A 6,359-nucleotide genomic window follows, 5' to 3' on the forward strand; every position below is an offset into this window, starting at 1 on the left:
AATTCTCTTCTGAGGTGTGGTATAGAGTTAAAATACTGGATACCCAGGGGTGGGATTCAAAATTTTTAACAACCAGTTCTGTAGGCGCCACTTAGGTGGTGGGCATGGCTTGGTGGGCATGTTATTGGCTGTGTGTGGCCAACTCAATATCACTCACATCAAGGCACGCATCTCCTCGCCTGGCCTCTCATGACTGTGGGGATGCTGCAACAGTCGTAAGTGTGAAAAACGGTCATAAGTCACTTCTTTCAGTGCCATTGTAACTTTGAATGGTCATTCCACACAAGGAAAGTACCAGCAAAGGAGGGGGGGAAAACTCCAGAGAAGTTCCTGAGACAGGAACTCTAGTCCTGCCAAGAATGTAATAAGGGTTAACGGAGAGGCAGTTTCTGTAAGCAACACCAGAATGTTTCCTTCCTGCCTTCCTTACAGGATTAGGCCAGTAATTTCTTTTAACAACTGGTTCTCCTAACTGCTTAGAATGTTAACAACTGGTTCTAACGAATAGGCGCGAATTGGTAGAATCCCACCCCTGGGGATACCTGAGGATATTTGGGTTCAAATCCATTCACATACTTGAAATTTATTGACAATTTTGGATAAGCTACTCTCTGTGGAACCTCTATATATCACAGTGTAAATGCAGGGGCGTCATGTGCAGGCCACACCCACCCCAGCTCCACGAATGGAAAAAACATTGCGAAATGTCACATGATGGCAATGTGACACTACGAGTTTAATATCTGTGGTGTAAAGGAAAAACTAAAGGAGACAGTGCTATGTGCACCACCTTAAACTCCTAAAAGAAAAGCAGGATCGGTGGTGGTATTCTACCGGTTTGGACCGGTTCTGCCGAGCTGGTAGCGGCGATGAGCAGCGGAGACCAAACTGGTTCTCTCCACCATTCTGCTGTGGAGCCCACCAAGCTCCCATACTCACCTTTATCCTCTGCTTTTGAAGCTCAGCTGCTTTGCGCGGCACAGCAGAGTGCCACGTGGCAGCTGCTGAAATGACCGAGAGAGTGCAGGCTTGCAGGAGGTGAGTTGGAACGCCTCTGCGGCTGTGCAAATGCCTCTGCGCCCGTGCAGAGTGTGTGTTTGGCACACATGCACGTGCAAAGTGTGTGCACACATGCAAAGCACGCCTACCAAGCCATGCCCACCAAACCGGTTGTAAAAAATTTGAATCCCACCACTGAGCAGGATGTACATTTAACACACAACAGGCCACACGAATAAGCCACATGATTACTTACTGATGCTATTTAGATTGCAGCAAGCATCATCTCTCCTTTCCCTACTGTAGTCAGTTAACAAGTAATGGGCCTGTAAAGGGGATATTTTCTTTCAGTCTACAAGATCGTTATGTTTATATTTCTGTCAGGAAGCAGGAAGAACTGTGCAAGCATCTAATAGATATTCATTTATCTACAGACTCTGAGCTGGATGAAAATGGCCCACCATGGAGGAAAGACCATTATGTGACCACCGTTCCCAAATGGTGGGTCTAGTTCAGGGTGTCCAACCTTGGCAACTTTAAGACTTGTGGACTTCAACTGCCAGAATTCCTCAGCCAGCTTTGCTGGCTGAGAATCTGGGAGAAGTCCACAAGTCTTAAAGTTGCCAAGGTTGGACACCCCTGGTCTAGTTTCTTCAAAGAGATGTGAAACAGTCTGAAGTATAGTCACATGATTCTTTGAAGGAAAGCTCAGTTTGGACAACCCAGACAGATCAGACTTGTATTTAGATGCATTTCAGCATCCTCCTTTATGGAAAGGAAAGCTCTGTTCAGTAATCCATCGTTGTAAAATCATCACCACTTTCTTATTAGGCAAATATGGAAAGATCGTGGGAAAATGGCATAGTGGAATATTTTATGAACAGATCACGTGAAAGAAGGGAAGTTCTTCAAAAGCAATCACACCGAAATTTGTAACACCCATTTCCTGAACAAATTTGGTAGCTCATGAGAATGGAAACAATGTTCATTATCTTTACATCTGTAGAGAGTAAGGAAAATTACTTGAATGAAGATATGTAGTAATCATTACTTGGCATAAAGAGATGAAGCATTTTTTAAAGTCCACAAAATGAGATAACATTTGAAAGTGGCTCAACCTTCCTAACTCATTCAAAAGGAGAAGGAGGCATAGCACGAATCATACTTGAAAGATTCTGTTATTATAATCAATAAAATTAGCTATAGCCTTCCTGTGGAGTTGATTTCCTGGTCCCTTGTATGGCTGACAATACCTCAGTATAACAAGCTAAGTATTTGTTTTTGTTTGTTTGTTTCATTTTTTTTCCTTTGGTCGCTGATGTTACTCCCATAATAATGGTTTATGTCTTAACCATTAATAGCAAAAGTTTTTCAGTTTTCATTTTCCGGGGAAAAATAATTTAATGGATCATCTAGTTTAATCCTGGACTAATTGTCTCCTTTATGTTTCCTTTAAAGTAGACTTTGCCTTACTAAGTTGCATAATGTGGCGAAGCTGGTTAAAAAGAGACTGGAGAGAAAAACATTTTTTTTTTGTAACACAATAATCCACTTTTCATATAGATCATCAGGGATGAATTCATAGCCTGCCAAATATTGATGAATGGTACTTTCCAGCAGCTCTTGCTTGGCCAGTAGAGAGGGGAAAAGTTGGAGGCTAATAGGTTCACAATCTAGATACATTGCTCAGGCCATTCTTTTCTCTATTGCGGTGTTTTTCAGCCTTAGCAACTTTAAGACACATGGACTTCAATTCCTAGGACTCCGCAGCTGACTGGGGAACCCTGGAAGCTGAAGTCCACAGACGTCTATAAATTGCTCAGATTGAGAAGCACCGTTTTACTACAATCAAGCACGGAAACAGCATTTCCCAATATGATGCCTTCCAGGTACCTAGACTCCAGTTCCTGTCATTCTCTTTCAGTTCTGTGGCAAGTAGGATTGTTGAGATGTTTAGTCAGATACATTTGAAGGACATTGGCTTGGGAAAGAGGGTTCTAAGGCATCAGAAAGTCAGCAAATGAAACGAATGTGATTTTAAGATTCCAGAGTGCGCTGGTCTCCATTAGTAAATTATTGTCTCCGACTTTTTCCTATGAGGCAAAGGGATAGTGACGTAGTTAAAAGAGTCCAGCTAATGAGAACAAATTCTCTGCCTAACATCCCACACATTCTGTCTGTCTATGAGTGTGCTGCAGCAGCTGCGGTAACAACCCCCACTCCATGCTGATTTAAACTTCCTCAGTGCTCAACTACCAGTTTCATCTCCTCCTTGGGAACAATATAAGTAAGATCCCTAGGTTTCCCCCACCTTGAAGTATTATCAACTATCTGGGTGCAGAATTTGAAGCTGTCCGAACATTGCTGAACTGCAATTCCCAGGATCACTCACCATTGACCAGGCTGGGTCAGTCTATCAAAAGTTGTAGTCCAGCAACATCTGGAAAGCTATAGTTTCTCACTCCTATTTATTGGCTATTTGAAACTGCAGAGCTTTTTTTTGGTAAAAGTCCAAAAGGAAATCTCCAATTCAATATTTCTTTGTTTCTCAGGATAATACTTCATTACCTATGAAATGGATTGCTTATGCTATGTTTGTTGGTCTTTGAGGTGCCACAAACTCACTTCTATAGAAGATTATGGGCCCCGAAAACAATATTCTTGCAGAAATAAACTTTCATTTCCATCATTTCATTCAGCATAGGTGTTCAATTAAAAGAAGTCACACCTGAAGAAACTATCTAATTTTTTTACCAGCTTTCCCCAGTTTAGGGCATATCTCAGACTGGAATTACAATTTCCAAGTGGTTATTCTACACTTGAAGATCAGTTTATTCAAATAAAGATCTCAGGACTAATACTGCAACATTCATTGCTCTGGTTTTGTACAGAAAAGGCTGTGCTTCTCTCCATAAGCAGCACATAAAGTCTAATTTATGGGCAGGATTCTTTTATCTCATCATTTAAATTTTAGCTTTAGTTTCTCTTCTGGGGAAGCAGATCTCACAAACCTAATTTAGTTTTCTCTCAGTCCTCCAGCATAGCATTTTTTTTTTATGGTGTGGAGGTGATAGTAAACACTCCTTCCCTCCTCCCTCCTTCTCTCTCTCTCCTTGAATGAGAAGAATTAGAAGTGGTCAAGAATTTGTAAGGTTACCCTTATCCTATGCACAGGGGTCTCCAATCTTGGCCACTTTAAGACTTGTGGACTTGAACTCCCAGAATTTCCCAGCCAGCAGGGAGTTGAAGACCGCAAGTCTTAAAGTGGCCAAGGTTGGAGACCCCTGTACTAGCAGCAATGTTGATATTATAAGTGACCCTTCCATCAATAAATATAAAGATAAAAAAGCAATAAACTTATATTACAAGAGACTGGTTCTCATACCTGAAACTTATTTGGCAAAACAATGCTTCCATGAAACATGTATCAGTACTAGATGGATAAATTTGTGTCTAAAACTCACAATTCTTGCTAGATTATGAACTTCAAAGTGATGTAAATTATCATAAACTATTGAGGGACTACTTGTTTTTAAAAGATTTTAAACAAGATAGAGAATAGGTATATAAGCTTAAGTTAGCTAAGTAGTATCCATTTTTTAAAGAAGGACAAGGAATGTCATACTATTTACATCCCATTCCCTGAGATAAACCTATACAGAACTTCGCTTTCAAACAAATCCATCAGCCATTTGGATGGAAGATGTAACAATTTCCCAACTACTTACCATTTATGCTCTTGGAAGATTTGACCTATTACTTATTGCATTGCAAACTTTAGAAGGAACTTAGTGCTGGATTCATTACGCCATTGTTAATCCAACTGAATCAGTGTAGTTTAGAAGGGGAAAAAAAATCTTTTTGTTGTCTGATGAAGACAAATATGTAATTATACAAATTATATTGTTTGTGTTAGCTGCAAGGTAGATATAAAATCACATTCTAACAAAGAATGTTTTACTAATTGAGGGAATATAATGAACTGATACAGATTGCTGTCATTTTATTTGAATTTTGCTAAAACCTATGGTTAAATATTTCAATAAAGGAGAATATTTGTAGTTCAGGGTTGAAATGAGGGGTCCTTGGTGCTCCCGTGGCTTGGTTGTTTTCTTGCAGATGTTTCATACCCAAACTAGGTAACATACTACTGTACTCTAGGTAACATACATAAGTACTGGTAAGGAACGGAGCTTGGTCTCCATTTATATTCTAGTGGCTTACCCTGTTAGTGTTGATAAGGGTGGTCTTAGACAGGGGTGGGCTGCTGGGGGTTCGCAGGGGTTTGGGAGAGCCCCTAGCTAAGATTCTGTGCAGTTCAGAGAACCCCCAAGTCCCACTCCTGGCTGGCTCCGCCCACCCTGCCCTGCCCCTCCCAGGAGTCCCCACACGGCCATTTTGGATGCAGGTAAGTGCAGGGCACACATGGAGGCTCGGGGAGGGCAAAAAAGTTCAGGAAGGTCAGAAATGGCCCTGTTTCCGGCTTCCAGAGAGCCTCTGGAGCCCGGGGAGGCTGTTTTCGCCCTCCTGGAGGCTCGAGGAAAGCCTCCGGAGCCCAGGAGGGCAAAAATGTCCCCCACTATGGTGCAGGAGGCCAACTAGGCCACACCCACCATGGCCATGCCCACCCAGCAACTGGGCAGAGAACCCATTGCTAAAAATTTTAAAGCCCTCCCCTGGTCTTATAGTTCTTTGGTTGGGCTGTTTACTGTTGGCTTGTTTGGCAGTTCCTTGATTGAGATATTAGTTATTTGATTGTTGGTTTGATGTTGATCTTGGAGTTAATCTATGAACATCTGGGTGCTGGTTGCTGGTGGGTAGCTGTCTTGGTCTTTTTTTCCCCTTTTTGGCCTGTTCTCTCTTTTGCATTGTATGTAGATATTGTTTATGTCTATATGTCCATTGATGGCTAATTTGTCAGAATGCCAGGTTTTTTATAAATTCCCTAGCAGTTTTGGACTTGGCTTGGTCTAGGATGGTCACAGTTTCCCAATTGAAACTATGACTGAGTCTATCCATAAGTTGTGAAATTAAAGAGTTTTCATCTTTAATTTTTAAAGATTTAAATATTGTTTCACATTTGTTTTTTTCAAATTATTTGAACTATCCATATAGAGTAAAAATGTGCATTTCAACTTCTTTTTTGGCCAATTGTTTCAGAGAGCTCAGCTGAGCTTCTGCAATAACTCAATTGGTCATTGAGACGGAGCCACAACTTTAAAGAAGAAAGAAACGAGAACCCCCCTAGTGGACAACAATAGAAGAAACTGCCCAAGAACATGTCTTTTATGCCCTCATATAATACTCAGAGTAAACTATACTGCTTTATTAAGTAGCTATTGATAACTCTGACAAAATAT

The sequence above is a fragment of the Notechis scutatus genome, chromosome 3 (assembly GCF_049901735.1).
Source record: "Notechis scutatus isolate UNSWTSFEM ecotype Mainland chromosome 3, rNotScu1.2, whole genome shotgun sequence".
Lineage (NCBI taxonomy): Eukaryota > Metazoa > Chordata > Lepidosauria > Squamata > Elapidae > Notechis > Notechis scutatus.